Source organism: Silene latifolia, chromosome 3 (genome assembly GCF_048544455.1).
Source record: "Silene latifolia isolate original U9 population chromosome 3, ASM4854445v1, whole genome shotgun sequence".
Classification (NCBI taxonomy): Eukaryota; Viridiplantae; Streptophyta; class Magnoliopsida; order Caryophyllales; family Caryophyllaceae; genus Silene; species Silene latifolia.
In genome coordinates, this window is record NC_133528.1 from 23,875,973 (window position 1) to 23,898,174 (window position 22,202).

Genomic DNA, 22,202 nt, shown 5'->3' on the forward strand with positions numbered 1-22,202 from the left:
CAAGCTTGGTAGTGGAACAACCTCAGCAAATTTCTATGGAAGCATCACCTTCTACTCCGGTAATTAATCAACTCTTGCATTATCCGGAGGTAACTTTCATTTCCGATGACCATAGAAATTCATTTGTCAAGTTTGCTATGAAACAAATTCAATCCACCAAGTTCATATGTGAAAAAACCTTAGAGAAGCTAGGTGTCCTTGAACAAACAAGAGTCTTTTTCAATGCCATGGGTTTGAAGAAATTGTTTGAAATGAAAGAAGTAACATACCCCTCCCTTGTCTTGGAATTCTTAAGTTCCTTGAAAGTGACAAAAGTTGAGAATAGGGAAAATATTGAGTTTCGTCTAGCTAACATTAGTAGACGCATTTCCTTTCCGGAATTGGGTGCAATTTTGGGTCTTAGCGATGAACCTAATTTCTATAAGCAATATGGTAAGTACGATCCCGCGCCTCTTTGGGAGGCAATCTCCGGGAAGAAATATGAAGATTTTCATGCTTGTCGTGCTCTCTTGGTCCATCATCCGGGCATAAGAGTATGGCACAAAGTTGTGGGAAATACCATAATTGCTAGAAGAGACACCAATCATTTCACGGGACTCGATTTTATTCTCCTTGAATCAACCTTGAATATTGGAAGAATTCACACCAAGCCTTACAATTGTTTGAGGCTATTGGTTGATAGATGGCTTCATGTAGATAGTGGGAAGAAGGGTCAAACCGTAATTGTTAATGGCGGCCTTGTCACGGTCCTAGCCAAGCACTTTGATCCTAATTTCAATAAGGATAGCAAGTACAAGGCTAAGGATGGTGGCCATCTCATTGATATGTCCACATTGATTAACAAGTTTAAGTGGGTTGTTCACAATTCCCTTGATACCAAGTATGGGTGGCTTACTAGTGAGGCTCGTTCATTCACTTTACCCGCAAAGATTTGCCGTCTTAGTGTCCACCGGACCAACTATTTACTTCCCCTAACCAAAGAAGCCGAGTACATCATTCAACAACAAAAGGGTGACCATGAGGCCCCCTCCTCTTCCATTATCATACCTCCTTACCCCTTTGACTATGAAGAGTTTACGCCGGAAGGAATTGAAATTGGGAAAGACTATGTAACTCTTCTTATGAGAGCCATGCACAAGCAAGCTTATGAAGACCGGAAGAATGCATATCTAGCTCAATATCCTCCCCTCCTACATTTAGCTAGGCAAGGACTCCTTGATCCATCTTGTCCTTTGCCTAGTTGGGCGGATAGAGAAGCTTTGTTCCCGGGTGCATCAAGGGATGTGGTGGAAGATAATGAGGTTGTTGGAAATGATGAGGAGATTGATGATAATCTTGAAGAAGAAGCAAGTGGAGATGAAGAAAGGGATGGTGAAGATGAGGAAGATGATAATGAGGAAAGCAATGAAGAAAGTGCCAAGGAAAGTGGCAATATGACCACTTCTCATGAGGGAAGTGGTGATGATGATAGCATGATGGAAGACTAGCCTTGGAGACTCCTACTCTCCCACGGTTTGTCTATATCTCTTTGTATTTTATTTTCATTTTGATCATTGTTGGTTGAGTCCTAGCAACATCAAAGGACTCACACCTCGGTTCCTTTGAGGTGTTCTTTATTGTTCCCACTTTTGTAAAATCCAAAATGACAATCTAGTCTCATGCATAGCATAGCATGTGCATGAACTCCCCCATGCTTTGACATTAGCAATAGTGTCTTGCTTGGTTTGGGGAAGTTGATGCATACGCAACGGGAGGTAATTTAAATTATCCTCTCCGTCATAACAAAACAACATGCATCATGTAGAATAGCTTAGTGTAGAATTGCATTTAGCATAGAAATCATGCATCACTTTTGCATAATTTCCATCATTTTGGCCATTGAGGACAATGCCCATATTAGTGTGGGGATGGGAATTCTAACACTTAACTTCTATTCAAAAAACCCATAAAAATTGAAAAATTTCAAAAATCATAAAAATTTGAAAATTGAAAAAACCAAAAACAAGTTCATTCTCCTTTGTATATATTGTCTTGTATATATTGTGTTTGTTCATCCTTGTTCACTTTGATTGACTACGCCACATCCGAGACATGAGGATATTGAAGACCGCATGGTATGATCTTTCCAATCTCCTTTTTCCTCTTTATGTTAATGACTATGTGGCTTTATTTTGATTGATGCGGTAAAAACAATGTGAACCTAGGACTTGCACTTAGTTTATATGTCATACTAGTTGGTAGAAACATTTGCATTAGGATGTTTATATGGTAGTTGCATCATGGCATGTAGTTTGCATGGTTAGAAAAATTTTGCGAAACCGTCTACTTGGGAAGCTTGACAAGTGTATATAGGCCCTAGTAGATGCCTTTTGTTCTTAAGACTTTGCTTGTTAGAATGCTTGTAAAACACCCTAGGATGTGTCATGCTAGTATCCTTTGACCCATGGTTTAAGGCCTAGTCAAGAGTACCTTGTGGTGTGATAACTCCTTGGCTACCGTTTATTCCAAGGTGACCCTTGAAACCATGCATACTTCTATCATTCATCCATATTCTACCATACATTTTTGTCATCAAAGGGAATGGGCACAAAAATTACTCAAATTTAAGTTCAATGAAATGAAAAGTGAAAGAAAGTTTGCAAAAATGCATCAAATGAAAAGAGGAGCAAAAATAGAACTCCTAAAGCTTCAAATACAAGCCACCCTCGTTACTAATTGGGGTGACTTTGAAAATGTTCAAAAGAAATGCAAAAAAGTTGTCAAGTATTGAAATGGCAAAAATCAAAAAGAAATGGCAAGAAAGTGCTCTCAAATGTCAAATACCACAAGAAAGTGGGGGGAAAAAACAAAAACAAAAGCAAACTCCCAAAGTGAAACTCAAATAACTATTGATCCCTTTATCCATCGTATCCATTTTTGTGCATGGTAGAGAGGGGACGACCCTTCTTCTTGTCTAGGCAAGAGGGGGAATTCCGCGATCCTCCAGTGTTTCTAACACCATAGGGAGTCTACTCTTGACAAAAGCATTTAACGATTGAGGACAAAGGTACCCTAGCTTGACACCTTTTGGAGGTGATTTATTGGTATCCTTCTAGGCCTAGTAGTTTGAACAAATTGCATCTATGAAGGATTGTGTACCCTTGAATTGCTTCCCTTGTAGATAATTTCCGCCACTTAGATGAGGAAAGTGGCTATTCTTTTTGTAGATGCATCCATTATGTGTTTTTATGTGCTTAATGTTTGGATGTGTCGCCATTTTGGCAAGACCCACCTTGCCTTGCAAGAAGGCATCCTACCTCATGGTTGTCTTGTTGTGAGTTGAAGGGGCGGAGTGAGACCCGCTAATTGTCTCATATCGGCTATTATTATTAGGTTAGGTTAGTATTGGTCCTAGTCTTAGTCACCTCTTTACTCGGGACGAGCAAAGGTTCGGTTTGGGGATATTTGATGCGACCATAATTGGCGCATATTTAGCCCCCGAATTACCATTGTTTCTATGCTTTTTAGTGCTTATTTGGGTCATTTCTTATCTTTAGTTCTTTGTTTTGCATATTCTTTGAGATTTTGATCCCTTGGTAGGAGAGGAGTAAGAATCTTGCATTTTCATGGCAAAACGAGGCTAAATGGATCGTATTCAATGACCAAGCATCAAGGAGAGACAAGACTAGAAGGCCTTTGTACATAGCTAAGTAGAAAATCAATGTTGAGAAAGGATCCTTGAGTCCCCAAGGAAATCCCCAAGGATTCTATGAAGAAAAGGGAAGAAAAGAAGAAGGAATGACGCTGTAGAAGAATCCGAACGGATCATCCACGATCCGTCCGTCCGCCCGGACTCAATCCGAGCGTCCTTACCCAGGATCCGCTCGGATCCCCCAGGCCCAATCCGAGCGTCTTCTGCCTCGATCCGCTCGGATCGCCCATGTCCCATCCGTCCGTCTCGACCTCCATCCGCTCGGATCACAGTACAGCATGGTTTCGTCCTTCAAGTTACAAAATGGAGACGCCCTTCTCTCATTGAATACCGGAGTCTCCTTGCTCAACTTAAAAAGTGTAATTACTAGTTTAGCCCTTAGTTAACCCTAATGCATCCTCCCTAATTTTCACTATAAATACCCCATTAGTCTAATTAGAGGAGGATGTTCTTCTAATCAATAATTAGAGTAGTTAATATCAATCAAATCTCTCTTCAATATTGTAATCAAATATTAATCAAGTTTTAATCCAAGTTTTAGTTCCTTAATCTCTCTCTTGTTCTTACTTTATTTTGGGTAATTGAAGATTATTTGGGTTATTATTGGGAGATTGACAACCTCTCAATCTAGGATTCAAGTACTTCTATTATTCTTGCTTTATTATTGGAATCATTAGTAGGTATAATCTCTTAATCCCTTTTTAATTATTGCTAATTACTTTCATTTATTCATCATGTTTCATTATGTTAGTATGATTGACAACCTTTCTAGCATGATCAATATGATAATGAGTGAGTAGTCTCTTAGCTAGGGTTTAATGGGTGATTAGGGAAACCAACATGGGGAATGATTCATGCTTAAATCAATATGCTTTCATATCTTATTTGCTTGCTTGTTTTGATCTTAATACATGCACATGTTATGTTTGATGAAATGCTAAGCCTATGAATCCTTGCATTTATTATCATCTACTATCTCTTCAACTTGACTTGTAAGACATAACCCAACTCGAGTCTTGTTAGACCATGCATGTGTTAAGTAGGGAAGATTAAGTCGACTTGTAGGTGTTGTACAATCCAAGAGATTCGGCTCCGGGACCCAAACTTTCCTAGGATTGTAAGATATAACCCAACTCAATCCATCACAACAATAATTGCTTGCTTATAATTTGAGAACATGTTTGTATGATCATATCCCATGAATCCCCTATGAACCCATGACACCCTAGTGCTTTTAATCAATTGTTTACACCCTTATTCCATTTACCTTGTTAGTTTATTTTCATTGCTATTTTAGTTTAGTAACCTTCTACATCAACCCAACTTGTGACACCCCTAGACACCGCTAGTAGCAATAGAAATCTTCGTTTTCAATACCCGTCCCTTGGGATCCGACCTTTACTTGCCTCTTTACTAATTTGTAGAGTTGTTTGTGAAGTATAAATTGTGTTTTGTATCGACCATTGACCAACGACCACATATGCTTAATTTGTGAACTAAATGGCTCCGATCAGTTGGCCTATTGGCCGGTAGTGGTGAGTATCCTTTGTTTCCTTGTTGATTTGATTTTGAAAATTACGACGAAGGATCATCGATTAACGAGAGTCGTTTTGTCTTTGCAGGAGGTTGAGGCGGCGGGCATCGAGCCCCGCAGTACCCCGAGACTCTCGAGTACACCGACGCCATCGGGAGGACGACGATCTCCGAGTTACGTGACTTTGACGTAGCTGTGACGGATGCTGGCCTAGATGACTGGCAGCATCTGATTCGGAGGGTGAGTTCCCATTTTGCATAGTTTTTGTGTAAGAACGCATTTGACTGAATTTGTTTAATTTGCTGAGAATTTCCTTTTGAAATGCAGGTCGCGCCATCTCGGTTCGTGGCACTATGGAGGGTGGCCAACCGGCTACGAGCTACGGCCATTGAGGCACTCGTCGGCGGTCGTGGTCGTCAGGTATGAACCTTTATACCCATTTTTCGATCTTTTCTTTTTTTTTTGATTTTTGGTTTTCCAATTGAGTTGGTTGACATGAGCCAATTCATTGCTTGTTTGCAGGGTGACCGCGAGTCGGGACGAGAGTTGGCCCAGGCTCGGGAGGAGACGGCTCGCCTGTCGAGGGAGCTCGAGTTTCGGGATGCCGAGATCGCTGCTCTTACGGCGAGGGTTGCCGAGCCGGGAGGGCGCCAGCAGTAGCTTGTGTAGTTTTGTACATCTGATTTTGAAACATTTTTGGACTCGGTTTGGGGCGCGAGCCCCCAGTTTACTTGGCCTTTTTGACTTGTTTGGGGCGAAGCCCCCAGTTTGCTTGTACATTTGTACCTTGTTCGGGGCGCAAGCCCCCAGTTTGCTCGTACATTTGCTTTTTGTTGTATATATGACGGCCTGAGTGCCTTTGCTGCTGGGTTGTGTTGTTTGTACCGCAGTTAGTTCTTGAACAGGTTTGGTAGACGACGGTCTACGCCGTCATCTTCGGAATTTACATAGAAAAAATCACGCAACACATACATTTTATATATACATAAGGCCTTTAATTAGTGCAAAACGAGACTCAAAAGGACCAAAATGCAAAAAATTTGTCGAAATGACCGGACGGTAGGGAGGGCTACCCCCTAAAAAAAAAGAAAAAAAAAAGAAATCTATAAGTTAGAAAATAGAAATTAAGAAAATGAAATAATTAAGGAAATGTTTGAAATAAGAAAGAATTAAAATGATAACTAAATGTAAAAGTGTGAGAAAAAATGGCGGAAAATGTCGATGTCGCCTCGAAATGCGCGCCCGCGAATTCAGGAAACCTGAGGCATGGTAATTTTCTCGGATTTACCAAAATAAAATCCCGTAGGAATAGGAAATTATTCGATATAGGATTAGGAAAGATCCAAACACGGAAATCACAGAAAGCTAGGCTGGGGAAGAGGCGCAGCATGAGCTGCGTCCCTTTGAAGAGGCGCAGCAGGTGCTGCGCCTGTTCCCAAGCAGGTCGGTTCTGACGGATTTTTGGAAACAGCAAATCGTATAAATAGAAGCGTCGCCGAAGCTTTAAATTATATAATTCTTCCGTCTCTTCTTCGCCGCCTTACATAAAATTCCCAAAACAAATTTTCAAGAGAGAATCATCATCATGAATACTTTGGAGATCCGCTTGAAGGAATGGACCAATGAATTCTCAAACATTGAGAAGCATGATATGGGTGCTTATAACCTTGGGTATTTGTTGAGTTTGAAACTCATTAAAGTTGTAAAGCCGTTCTTGGATGCTTGCCTTGATTATTGGGATCCAAATTATCATGTTTTTGCGTTCCCAGGAGGTGATATTTGTCCTTTTCCAGAGGAAATTGCTGCTATTGGCGGGTGGGACCCTGAACATCTACCTGCCATCCCTTCTACTGCTCAAGGGTATAAGAGCAAATTTAGAGATTTGCTTGGACTTACTAGACTCGAGGTGGATCGCCTTGTTGCTTCGAAAGGCGTGCGGATGTTGGATTTTATAGATCGATTCATCAACAGGGCCGACCCTACTGTCTCCTATGTTGCTAGAAGGAGAGCGTTTGGCTTCTGTTTGCTTCATGTATATGTCTTTCAGGGACATGTTGACGAAGAACTGCGAGGTGATCCCCGTCTATTGGGTCTTATTGAGCAAATGGAGTCGCGCAGAGCCCACTTTGTATCGTGCTTGGGGGAGATTATCTTGGGCTTGGATAACAGGAAATCCAACCGCGATCTTCCATTTTTGGGGAGTCCCGTCATCCTACAGGTAAAAGACACTTTTTTCTTTTTTTCTTTTTCTCTTCTTTTTTTTTTTTTTTTTTTTTTTTTTTTTCGTTGTTTCGTTTGGTGTCTAATACCTGTTTTGGTAGGTTTGGCTTATGGAACGGCTCCGATTGCTCGAGCCCCCTGTTCATGCACTTTCCTATCATGCGCGTATGATTTCGATGAGGACACGGCTGTACATGGTGGATTTCACCCGGGTCTGCGACTATTGGAAGAACAAGCTGAAGACTGATGACGGCCCTTTGATCAGGTGGGTTGTACCGTGGTGGCACCTCAGTCCGTCACCGGGGTGTCTTCTTTAGATCCCACTAGGTCCGTGCGCATCCCCGGATTGGAGTTTATGGTGTGCATCTTTCCGAGAGGTTGATGAGGCAAGTTGGGTTGAAGCAGATGATCCCTAGGCTTGACACCGTCCCCAGATCGCTATGGCGTTGACTACCGAGAGCCAAGAAGAGAGTGGGCTATGAAATGGGCCCAAAGAAATATATGGTTCCTGAGCTTCTCCGCCAATGCTTTGTGGGTGTCGGACTCTTATCCGAGGTGGAGAAAGGCCGCAACTTCGGAAGAGCGAAAGATCGAGGAAGCGCGAGCCCGTTGATTACAAGGTGCGCGAGGGAGAGAAAGAGAAAGAGAAGCATCTGACTGAAGGAGAAGAAGAAGCCGGGTTTCAAGTCATTCATCCTTCGAAGAAATCAAAGACTACTCCTGTCGCAGAGATGGTGGTTGACAAGAATGAAAGAGTCAGGCCTCGAGAAAGACCGTTGGTGATTAGGTCTGAAGTGGTGCAAGAGCGCCCGGCTCGAGGTCGTGACAAGAAATATGACAAGAATGACAAGGGCAAGGGAAAGATGGAGGAATAGCCCAAGTCTCATTTTTTATTATTTGATTATTATTATTATTGTTGTAATGAAAAGGAGGGATTTTTAGAATCCTAGCCTATCTATTTTTATTATTTGTCGTACTATTATTATTAGAAAATGGATGAATAAATAAAAAAGGTTAAATGGTTATGAGACCGTTGGTATTTTCTTTAATTATCCTTGTCGAATTTCAAATGCAATGCAAATGTCCTTCTATTTACATTTTAAATATAGTTGTGGGTTGAATCCCGTGAAGGATTGCCTACGTATTCACTTAAAGAAAGCGAAATCAAACCCTTGCGCGTAGTTCGAGTAAATGTAAAAGAATAATTGTTCGAAGCAAGAGCTTGTAATGAACATAGAAAATAAGCATGAGCTTTTGCTTACTCTGGAGGTGCGAATTTAGTTTGTTTGATGATATGAGGATGACAAGTTTGCCAAGATGCAAGAGCATAGTGACATTCAAATAGGCCAGGGGCCGTTTATTTAGAGCCACAAGAGCGACACGTGGGTTTACGCGAGGCGCGTTTCTGTTCTATCCTAGGCATAGTATCATTTCAGTTGGTCGAGATTTGTGGGGTTTGAGAACTCATTCCCATCTAGGTCTGTGATTCTAACCGCACCCCCTGGGAGTATTGATTTGACTAGATATGGTCCGGCCCAGTTAGGTTTGAATTTTCCCCTTGGGTCGACAGGTAAAAGAGCTCTAACCGATTTGAGAACTAAATCTCCTTCTTTGATGTTTCTTGGCCTAACTCTTTTGTTGAAAGCTCGTTTGATACGTGCTTGATATGTTTGGACATTATGTAAGGCACGTAGCCTACGCTCATCCAGGAGGATGAGTTCTTCGTATCTATCTTTCTTCCAATCGGCTTCCGGGATTTGACTTTCTAGCAGAATGCGTAGAGATGGTATTTCTAGCTCAACTGGTTGTACGGCTTCCATGCCGTAGGTCAAATAGAAAGGAGTAGCCCCAGTGGGCGTCCTAACTGATGTACGATACCCCCACAAAGCGAAGGGTATTTTGCTTGGCCAATCTCTATAATTGTCAGTCATTTTCTTGAGGATTGTGACGACATTCTTGTTAGCCGCTTCTACCGCGCCGTTAGTCTGTGGTCTATAGGGCGAGGAATGGTGATGCTTGATCTTGTACTTGGCTAGCAATTGTTCGGTTTCGGCTTGGAAGTGGGACCCATTATCGCTAATGATTTCATGTGGGCAACCATATCGGCAGATGATGTTATTCTGTATGAATTTGGCCACGTTTTTGGCCGTAAGAGCGGTGTAGGAAGCCGCTTCTACCCACTTGGTGAAGTAGTCAATTGCTACTAGGATGAAACAGTGACCTCCTGTTCCGGCTGGGGTTATTTTCCCAATTATGTCAATTCCCCATGCGGAGAATGGCCAAGGAGATGTCATTGTATAGAGCAACGAAGGAGGGACGTGTTGTACGTTCCCGAAGATTTGACAGTTGTGGCAATGCCTCACATATTTGATGCAATCGGATTCCATTGTGGTCCAATAGTACCCTAGACGTGTGATTTTCTTTGCCATCATAGGTCCACTCATGTGAGGACCGCATTCTCCGTCGTGGACTTCTTCCATCACTTTTCGTGCCTGTGAATGATCAAGGCAACGTAGGACTACACCAAGAGGTGTTCTTTTGTACAATTCTCCTTGCATTAGGATGTATTGGGAAGCTAGTAGGCGTATAGCTCGTTGTCCCCTTTTGTCCATTTCTGGCGGATAGGTACCGTTAAGCTTGAAGTTTAGGATTGCTTGGAACCAGGGTTCTTGTGCGATTTCTTCTTCATCGGTAATCTGATGGACACACGCCGGCTCCGACCGTCGTTCAATACACAAAGGCATTTCCATCATGTAGTCTGGCATATTTATCAAAGATGCAAGTTTCGCAAGAGCGTCTGCAAATTGATTTTCTTCTCGAGGTAGGTGTAAGTAGGTTACATGATCAAAGAATTGAGCCACTTGGTCTATCCTGGCCTGATAGGGTGCAAGGCTTTCACTTCGGATCTTCCAGGATCCCGTAACTTGGTTGATGATCAGTGACGAATCCCCATGCACTCGTAGGTTTTTGATACCTAAGCTTACTGCCGCTTGTAGTCCAATGAGACAAGCTTCATACTCTGCAGCGTTGTTTGTCACCTCGAAGTCGAGTTTGACAAAGATTGGTGTATGCTCACCTTCGGGAGAAATGAGCAACACTCCTATCCCAAATCCTCTTAGGTTTGATGCTCCATCAAAGTATAGATCCCAAGAGTCTACATCAGTTTGAAGTATATCCTCGTCGGGAAATGACCAAGTATCTATGGTTTGTGCGTCGTTGATGGGATTTTCTGCGAAGAATTCGGCGACGGCGCGACCCTTTATTACTTTCAGTGGCACGTATTTGAGGTCAAATTCGGAGAGCATCATGGTCCATCTCGCCAGACGTCCGTTGAGAACGGGTTTCTCGAAGAGGTATTTGACTGGATCCATTTTGGAGAATATCTTGTGAGTAGCTAAGCATGTAATGACGTAGCTTCTTTGTTGCCCACACAAGAGCGAGGCATGTCTTTTCGAGTTGTGAATATTTGCACTCGTATTCCAAGAACTTCTTACTTAGATAGTAAATAGCTCTTTCTTCACTTCCTACAGTTTGAGCTAGCATAGCACCCATGGCGTTTCGATTCATCGTGAGATATAAACCAAGAGGTTGATCTTGTTGTGGTGGCATGAGCACCGGTGGTTTAGCCAATATCTCCTTGATTCGATCGAATGCCTTTTGATAATCGTCGTCCCACATGGTGTGGTCTGTTTTCTTGAGCTTCTTGAAGATAGGCTCGCAAATCATCGTAAGTTTCGATATGAATCGACTTATGTATTGCACTTTTCCCAGGAATCCTCCGACTTCTTTTTTCGTTTGAGGTTGTGGCATTTCGATCAGAGCTTTGATTTTGGAAGGATCTATTTCTATGCCTCGTTGGCTAACGACGTATCCTAGGAGTTTGCCAGATGTCACCCCGAATGTGCACTTTTGAGGGTTGAGTCTCATATTGTACTTCCGTAGCCTTGCGAAGAACTTGCGAAGGTTCGCAATATGTCCCTCTCTTTCCTTGGATTTGACAATCATGTCGTCTACATATACCTCGACTTCTTTATGCATCATGTCATGTAGAAGTGTAGTCGCGGTGCGTTGGTATGTAGCTCCGGCGTTGATCAATCCGAACGGCATTATCAGATAGCAATAGGTTCCCCATTGGGTGACGAACGCGGTCTTATGCATGTCTTCCATGGCCATTTTGATTTGGTTATAACCCGCATATCCATCCATGAAGGATAGTAATGCGTGGTCCGCAGTATTGTCCACCAATATGTCGATGTGAGGTAGAGGGAAGTCGTCTTTTGGGCTTGCTTTGTTCAAATCCCTAAAGTCAACACAAACTCGGATTCTCCCATCCTTTTGGGTACGGGTACTATGTTAGCTACCCAATCAGAATACTCGGAAACTTTGATGAACCCGCTTTGAATTGCTTGTCAACTTCTTCCTTAATCTTTAGAGTCCATTCTGTTCTCATTCGTCGAAGCTTCTGTTTCACAGGTTTGAAACCCGGCTTAATCGGAATTCTATGTTCGGCGATATCCCTGTCGATCCCTGGCATGTCTTTGTAGGACCAAGCGAAGACGTCTTTGAATTCATTTAGGAGGTCTATGAAGTCGGCCCGTTCGGTAGAGCTCAAGGTAGTCCCTATCCTAAGTTCTTTGGGTTCTAGTTCAGTTCCTACATTGATGGGTTCGGTGTCCTCAATTACAGGTCCCCCTTCCCCTTCCTGTAGTATTTCTTTGGCTACGTAGGGAGGTATTTCGGTCAAGTCTGGGTTTTGGTCATCCTCAATATCATCATAAACAGAATTGCACTCAAAATAACGCAAAGAGTAAGCGAGTAACCCGATTTATTCATATTAAGATTTGAGTAAAGTTGAAACAAATAAGCCAACTGATCGATGGATAGTGGCGGCAAAGGGACAAAGAATTGGGGCATTTCCCGAACTGCCGTGACTACTTGAAAATAAGCTAGGAGAAACGAGGGGAGTGGGGATGACGACAGAAGTAGACTCTCTAATGGCTCCTCTAGACTCGACTCGACTCCGACTCCGACCCCGATTCGAATTCGTCGTCTTCGGTTCTTCTTTGAACATCTCTCCTTCTCCAGTGGTGAGCTTGAAGAGCCTTCCTTGATTGTTGGTCCATTTGATTGATTTTCTCCACCCTTTCTCGCCGCTTCGTGTCGATTTTCGTGATCAAGGCGGTGGGGTTGAAGCGATCGTCTTGAAGTATCGTAGTAATGATCTCATCTTGCGCGGCCCTAACAAATCGGTCCTCTCCAAACAGGAGGCTAACGACTTGTTCTAAGCGGGGTGCTTGACGGGTTTTGACGATAGGAACCGCTTCTGGAGGGATGAAGTAGCAATCGTGAAAGATCTCGATTCCGGCTAGCTTCCTCTCGAGGTAATGCCAAGGTTCGGGAAATCCATGAAAGAGTTCCGAACTTCCTTCTTGAACGAAGTATCCATTCAAGGTAGGGAGATATGGCCTCATTTGGACTCCTACATACTTGCGGTTTTGGACTTGGGCGAGCATTTCGAGAACTTCTTCTGTTGTGGGTTTGTACCCTAGTCCAAGTGGTATTCTCGATGAGTTGCCTTTCTTGTATGGCGCGAAGGTGTTCTTCCGAACTGGGTTCAAAGGCATTCCAGGGAAGTATCCCTGGTTTTTGAGGATGTGGTTGACCACCAAGTTGGAGTAGGGATTATAGTATAAGGGTGCCAACTCACTTTCTATGACATTTACACTTTGGAAGCCCCCAAGTTCGTATATGGGATCCGCAAGGACTTGATTATTTGATTGCTTCTCGATTATGGCTTTGATGGGTGACGAGGTGATTGTCACAACTTTGCCATTTAGTGGGATTTTGATCTTTTGATGAAGGGTGGATGTTACTGCTTTGGAAGCATGAATCCAAGGCCTTCCCAGAAGTATGTTGAATGAAGCTTCGATGTCCACTATTTGGAAGTTGACCTTTCGTTCGATTGGTCCCGTTGCTATGGTTAGGTTAGCAAGTCCCACCACCTTTCGACGTGTACCGTCATATGCACGTACACCTTGATTTGTAGGGGTCCAGTCTGACTCTTTCATGCCTAGTTTGTGTGCCGTTTTGAGGGGTATGACGTTGACTGCGGAGCCATCGTCCACCAAGGTCATTGGCACATTCTTCTTTAGACAGATGACGGTAATGTATAGAGCAAGGTTGTGACTGGCGCCAAAAGGTGGCAAGTCTTCATCCGAGAAAGTAACGGGGTTACTTAGTTTCGGGGATTCTTGGAAGACCAAGTTGACTACATCTTCAGGAGTAGAGTTATGTGCTACATTCAATTTGGCCAAAGCTTGCAGCAAAGCTTGGCGGTGTGGAAATGAGCTTGCCACTAGTTGCCAGACTGAAAGATCAGCCTTGGTTTTTTGTAATTGCTTGAGCAAATGATCAGTGGGGTCATCTTCGTTGTCATTTGGTGTGATGACATTGGTGGGACCGTTTTGAGTAGTGCTTTGGTATGGACGACCCGAGCGAGTTAGGTGATCTACATCTTGGTCTTCGCCATTTTGGACTATTTCCTTGACTAAGGAGTTTTCAATGAGATACTCATCTTCATCGTCATCGGCCCAAACCCCATTGATTGCGGCTAGTTCCCTCATCCTTGTGATGTCACTTTCTAGTTGTATGATTTGATCGACTAGCTTGTCGACCGTGGTGACTACTTCTTGCATAGTAGCATTTTGAGAGAAGATCAATGGTACGCGTTCTTTAGGTGTTGCCTTGGGATTGCGCAAGATCATTACCATGCTTTCTAATTCCCACACTTGTCTATCTACACTCCTTGCCCATGCGATGAAGTCGGAAATGGTAGGGGAGATGGTAGAGTAGAGTCTTTCTTTCTCAATTGCATGAATTTCATCCTTGGCGGGAGAAATGAGATGTGAGCAATCTAAGGTAGATTCATCACTTGTAATCACTAGAACTCCAAGAGGATTCTGAGTGTTATTGGGCTTACCTCCTGGTGGAATTGGAAGTCGACCGTCTTCGATCATATCTTGAAGCACGTGTTTCAACTTGTAGCATTTTTCGGTGTCGTGCCCCTTGCCCCTATGGTATTCACAAGAGGAATTTTCGTCCCTAATTTGGACTTCCTTTCGGGCTCGGGAGTAGGTCCAATGGGTTGGAGTTTGCCTTGCTTCACTAGCCTTTTTAGAGCATTGGAGTATGTATCCCCAAGGTTTGTGAACTTCCTTGGTGGGCTAGTTTTCTTGGATGGTTCGAGAAGGTTAACTTCGTCGGTCTTGCTAGTAGAGCCGTATGAACGACTTGTGGACCCTTGGTATCCTCGACCTACCGTTTTGGACAAGAGTCCTTTGCGGATGTCATCTTCAATTCGTGTCCCTAATACGGTTAAGTCCTTGAAAGTCTTGATGTTTTGATATCTCAAATGGTTGGCATATATGGGCTTGAGATTGTCCACGAACTTTTCCACAAGAGTGGCCTCATCCGGGCGTTCAACTAGTTGGGTACTAGTCTTCCTCCACCTACTTAGGAAGTCGGTGAATCCTTCTTTGTCATTCTGGGTAAGAACCTCTAGAGTACGCATATTGACTTGGATCTCGGCATTATCCGCGTATTGTTTTGAGAATTCGATCGCGGCGTCCTCCCAAGTAGCGACCTTTTTGTGATCTAAAGTGTAGAACCATTGCTTTGGGATGGTGTCGAGAGATGAAGGAAAGATCCTTAAGAACATCTCGGGTTTGATGCCTTTGATAGACATGTAATCCTTGAAGGCACGGATATGGTTCAAAGGGTTCTCGTGCCCCTTGAACTTAGGGATATCCGTCATGCTAAAGTTAGTGGGCAATTTGGAATTGACGGCTTCATACTTACGATTGTTCTCCCTATAAATGTCATCTCCTTTAAGGTACATCAATTGCTCCTCTAGGTATTGGAGCCTTTTCTCAGCTGCGGTCGTCCCCATGAGAGGATTCTCATCCTTAGACTCGTCATCGGAAAATTGTAGTATTTCACCTTTAATGGGCGGCAACCTTCCCTCTACGTCAAAGATACGGCCTTCGATGAGCTCGAGGCGGTCATAGGTTTGGTTTTGGGTAACTTGCATTTGGGCTAGCGCGGCTAGGATTCGATCATTACTTTCTTGAATTTGCTGGAGGTTCGTATCATCACTTGACCCAGGCATCTTGAAAACTGAGTAAGAGATCGGCGACGAATCAAAACACGATCGACCATTCTATCACACTTGCTAAAAGAGGAAAAGTTTTGACTCGTGAAGTGGGTGTGTGCCACTTGTGTTGAGTGAGTTTTGAAGAAAGACAAGGTCTTTGAAAATGTGTGTCCTAGTCAACTGTAGTGTAGTTGTAGGAGTGGACTCTAGGTGAGGTTTGAAATGGGCTTGTGGCCCGAATTTTGACACGACAAACGGACAGAGTTTTGACCGGATTTTGTATTAATTAAAGGCCCTATTTCGAAATTCTTGTTTGAAAACGGGTTTTGATTTTTTGAAAATTCGTCATGGTTTTGTTTAGAAATGGTGATCACATAAGGTTTACATATTTATACAAGCATTATAACGGGATGCTGAGTGCTTTTAGAAGGGTTTTGGTTTAAAGGGTGGGTTGCCATACCGAACCATCAAACCCGAAGTCTGTGGAGAGGCTCGTGCCAAACAAGAGTAAGGCCGATTCCTAGTCCATTTCCTCAAATAGTGAAGGTCCTTGATACAAACAAGAGTAAGCATCATGGTATGGATGACGTCAATCGCTATCCATCCTTAGGCCCAAATAGGAATTAGGACCGTTTAGACGGGACGATTGGTCGAATGGGTTGGGTTGGGCCTAGGAAGGCCGAATTAAACGGTCTAGGAAGACCGAGTTATGAAAACCGACAATTGTCTTGTACAAACTTATTCCCTAACCTTGTTCAAGTTTCACCCTAGCTACACGTAAGTGTATGTCCCCAGCGGAGTCGCCAAACTGTGGACAGCGGGCCGCCCACGGGGGCGCTTGGTGAGGAGCGAAAACAAGCGTTTGCATTTTGTATGGAGTCGCCACCAATTTTTATGGGAAATTGGAACCGTTCGAATACCTCGTGTCATGTCAAGACACAAAGTAGTGACATGAACACTAAGCAATCGTTACCCTTAGCATTCTATGTCTAGAATGACTCTCGTGGATGCCAATGAACACGGGTGCTCACGGAGATCTGGAGTAAGGGGTGAGGGTACGTATTAGGAAGCTCTTTTGATCGAACACCTAATCCCGCCCGCCTCGATAGCGGCCTCTACTAATGATTAGGGAAGTTATTCGTACTCGATGTATCGTCGATTGTATGCATGCAATGCAACATCCAAGTTTTAATCCTAGCATGTGAGAATTAGACTAAGTCGGTGAACAATTAATTAGGCAAACAATTGGGTCGAAGTTGGGATTTAATGTTGATTTACATGTGAAAGCATACAAACGAGACAAAATACAATAATAAATATAATTACAATAAAGAAAATTACAATAATTACAATGGAATAGGCGATTTATGTCGAAAATACCGCTAAAACGAATGATTTGATAAAAAAGAATAAAAGAATAAACTACGAACAGAACAGAAGGTGATAATACGATTATTAGTTAATTAATACGCAAATTAATTAATCTAGGTCAAGGCGTAAAAGGAGTTCGGGACGAAGTCGTCTGGAACAAAGAAGAGACATCGCGCCCTTTGGAAGAGGCGCAGCAGACGCTGCGTCTGTTCCAAGGACGAATTCTGGCTGTGAAGCCGGAACTGCAATTGTTAATGTCAATTGATGAATTTAATGGATTGATTTAATTATTTACTCGGATGAAAGTGATTAGCATGTTATTTACATATGATTGAGGTCATAAAAAAACAGTAAAACATGAATGAGACGGAATTAAACGAATTAATTATGTGAAGGGTCGATGTTAATGAATGAACAAACTGACAAACTAAACAAATTACACTAAATATGATGAATGGATGACGAATTAGTGATGAATCAATAAATACACAGATGCAAATTTATCAACAACGAATTCCAGAAACTCAATATGAACGAATTGAACTTCTAAAACCCGGAACTTGAATTCAATGACGAAAACCCGCAAATATTGATTATCTAGGGATTTAAGTTGGACTTGACGACTAATTAAGCATGAATGATGAATTATATACAACATACATATGATTTATAAATTACCGTGATGAAGAATTAAAGAACAAAACAAAAGGAACAATTTTGGCACGAATTACAGAGAACGGAGGAAGAAGAAAAGAAGCAGGAACTGCGGCAGCCTCACGAAGAGGCGCAGCAGGTGCTTGCGCTCCTTCGAAGAGGCGCAGCAGTTGCTGCGTCTTTTCTCGACGTCTGTCTACTGGAAATCCGCAAAAACAGGTTTTAAAGATGGTTTTAGAAATCGGTTTTAATGGTACTTTCGACATAAACCTTACAATCGATGATTACAAGAAATAAAGAGAATTATTACACCCTCAGACTTACATGTTGACGGAACGAGAAGAACTAAGAAGATCGATTAGTGATGCTCGACGCGAATGCAAGGAAAGAGTGCCCTCGTAAGAGGAAAACGATTTAACAAGTTGATTAATTAGATTGATTGAGTGTAGTGGTCAAATTGGTCGGTCATGCAACGGAGAGGCTGGTACCCGGAAAGATCCGAGCTTACGTGGTCGGAAGTCCAAGCACGTAGGCGCCAATTAGTAAGAACGAAGTCTAGAATGCAAAGGGAGAAGAGAAGGGCGGACACTCGCGTGAGAAATATGAGGAACGAAGGCTCCTATTTATACTAATCACGTGAAGGAATAGGGTTTCGGAGACTCTTTGGAAGTGAATCTCGGAAAGGTATAAAAAAAGATACGTAAATCATGCAAAGAAGGGCCCGGGAAGAGGCGCAGCAGCCACTGCGTCTCTTGGAAGAGGCGCAAAGACTCGTCGTGTCTGTTCCCAGGAGGTTTCCTCCTGCTTAAGAAAGATTTCCGCGTTTTAGTTATGGTAGGACGGATTTAATTTGATTATCTTTTGAATATTACGGGATATTGTTTGCCAAAAGATAAAATTTGATGAAATATGGAATAGAAATATCCGGAACATTCCAGAACATTCTGACTCGGGATTTAAACTATCGATCGAAAATGGAGACGGTTTTTGATCCGGACTCCGAATGTACTCTAATTACTGCCAAAACGACCGTATCGGCACGTAGATGACAACTAAGAGGTTGACATTTATATTTGAGCAATCACTTGACGATAAACTTACGAACTGTCACTAATCGTTCCGCGAATCAAACATGCGGCCCAATCATCACCGGGTGGTTTGCGAGGGGTGCAGAAACGAGGTGTCTACACATGGGCGGTAGACGTCTTTTAGACTAAATTAATTGAGATTATTATGTGTGTTTTGGTAAAAATTTACCGATTAATTGATTTGAATTGTGGGTTAAAGCGATCGATCTAGGGCCAACGAACTAAATAAATGCAACGATATGAACGAATAAAAAAGCAACGAAATAAGAAATTGACACGAGGAATTTTGGTGACGCGGAAAACCCGATGTAGGAACAACCGCGGGGGGAGTCGGAATCCCACCAATTTGGCACTATAATCGAGACGGTATTATGCAAGTAAGGAAATACAAGGATTAATTTGCTAGCGAGATATTGCTAAATGAAGACGGATGTTGAGTATGAGAGTGTTTGTGTGTGGAATGAGATGAGATGCCTTTGATTTGCTCCTCCTTTGCTTTATATAGTTGTCGAAGTCATGCCTAGAGTCAAGAACTTCCTCCCTGCTTTTACTCCTAGAATATCTGGTCAACCCATGAGAATAGGAGTTAGTTGTTGACTTGGTTAATAGCCCCTCTCTTTTGCACGTGTGTTTTCTTATTTGCCAAATTGTGTTTGTTTACTTTTGATCTTGTGGCTCTCCTTGCGCCATGTCACCGGTCCTTTCCCCTTTTCATTTACCAATGATCCCTTGCCACGTCACCCATAAAAATAGGTGGTATTTTTATCCTTAACAATGTGCTAAATACATAGATTACGTGTGGATAATTATGTGTACTATTACGAGTACCACTTCGACACTTCTACATACTTTTCAAATAAAGTTTCAAACTTAGTTCTCAGCCTTGCACAACTTTTTTCTATTGATGAAGTCATGAAACACACTCGAGGACAAGTAAAAGAATTAACCGTGGCATTTTTAATGTTCCATGTCAATCGATCTCAGTGAAGAATAAAATATATTTTATTATATATGTTGATATTGTTTCCTTTTGGTTAAACACTTATTCTACATCTTTACAGTTAGGGGTGTTCATTGGTCCGGGATCGAACCGGACCGGACCAAACTCTTTGGACCGAAGACCAAATAAGGATTAAGAGATGGACCGAGGACCAGACCATATTAATATTGGTCTGGTCCGGTCTGGACCACAAAAACACGTGGACCGGACCGGACCGGACCTAATGGACCAAAGTGGACCAAATATTATTGACATTGACATGGTATACCATATAAAACTAAAATTCGAGAAGTTCGTAATGATCAAAATAAACAACATTATTTTCTTACGAGATTTAACTATATAATTACAAATTATAATACATGTAAACAAAGTAGAAAATAAAATCAATAATATTACAAATTTAAAAATTCTTTTATTATATAACTGGTCCATGGTCCGATCCGCGGTCCATTCGGGTTGGTCCAGGATCGGACTGAAGACCAAAGTAGAGTAAATAGGTGGACCATGGACCGGACCAAACAAAATTCGGTCCGGTCTGGTCCGGACCAAATGGTCCGGTCTGGTCTGGTCTTTGGTCCGGACCACTGAGTGAACAACCCTATTTACAGTTTACACCACTTATATTGGACATTGATTTTACACAAACAATCATCCCCTCAAACCAGAGATCATCATCTTAACTCGGACCTTGATTTTCACGAAGAGTCTCCCACATCATGCAGTCCCCAAATTTTATTCAAGCATCCAGCAAAGCATCACCAAATCTTGATAATCCACCTTAATCGACACATCATGCTACCGAGCCATGTCTACACCACATCTCACTGCTTGGTAGAGGGAGTGCGCTCTCACATACTCCTGGTCCTCCATGTCCACGTGTCCCACTTGGGACTGTGCCACACTTGAGTATCGAAACCCTCTGTCTCCATTATACCCTGGATCGGGTCCGTCACTTACATAAGTTCTAGAACATAACGGTCTCTGACATACATCCTGGAAAGGATCCACCCGACTTACTTGTGGCATCCAACCTAATAAGGGTCCACCTGATCAACAGTTATAGTACATGCGTCTGTGACTTGCGAGTGTTATATGTCCCGCTCTCCAAAGTACCAAGCTCCACCATTTGTACTTTGTAGAGCCTAGATAGGTCCAAGTTTAACCTTGGGCTCTGATGCACTTGTTGTGCGGAAGTGTCGACACTTTTTGTTGGGTCTCTAATGCGTCGGTGTCCACGGTCCATAATAGTACGATATTGTTCATTTTAGGTCAAGCACTCACAGATTTACTCTTGGACTTCTTTTTGAAAAACCTTGTACTATTAGATTTTATAGACACTTATAAAGATGATCTTTCAATTTGACAGTACATATGTGGGACATGAATTTACACCATAACATAGGCTTTGTTTGGTAAATAACCAGGGGCGTCTTGAAGTAAATGGAGGCCCGGTGCAACATAAAAAAATAACGCCCTAAATATGAATGTATAAGTGTACTACGTACACGTCGAGGTTTATATTGAATTTTATCAGTAAAGCTTATAGATTCTGTGGCCAAAGCCGGAGGCCCGGTTCCGCCGCCCGTGGTCGCCCGGGGTATTAGACACCCATGTAAACAGCGGATTAATTTCAGCATAAGTAGATTGCAAAAGCAGATTATAAATGACAAATTTTATCAGAAGGTTTGACAAGCAAATTATAATTAGCAAAATTAATTTGAGTGTTTGGTAATTGACAAATTACGTTAGTAGATTGTTACTAGTATTCTTTGTAAAATGGAGAAAAATTTCCTATTTTACAATATGCTAACCAATATGCTGGGTAAGCAGCATATTGTAAAACAACATATTAACCTCAAATATGCTCTTTCAATATGTTGTTTACCAAACACTAAAATTAGCATATACATGTTAAAACCCTTGAATATGCTAAAAATTGATCAATATGCCTTTTTACTAAACAGCGTCTATATTATGTTATTTCTAGCTCTTCTTTCGTTGATTGTTTGTTATAAATGTTTGTCAATGTAGCATGTTAAAGTATAAAACCAATACATGTCTCTCTCAATTTACATTATTAGAGGGGGATAATAAAACTTTTTTTTCCATTGATTTTTCACTAGACTTATTATTAAACTTTTAAATTAATGTATATTCTTAATTTAATTGCAAGGTATCATTAGGATTATTGGTTTTCTTACGTCTCTTATATATAAAAGGTGATCAAATATAGAGTTATATCGGAAATAGAATAGGCAGAACACGAATTTTGTAACCACAGAAAAGCGAATAATAACTAGACAATCTGTTGAATTGGGTTATGTAGATCTTCAAAATTCATTTCATTTTTTTTTTCTATCAATATGAAAAAATATACCGGATTTAAATTTTATTGAGTCGTCTATTCATAAACAGTAACACTTCGTGAGGATTAACGTGTACATCCACCCTTCATTGCAAATCAAAGAAGAATCTAAAAATTGAAAATT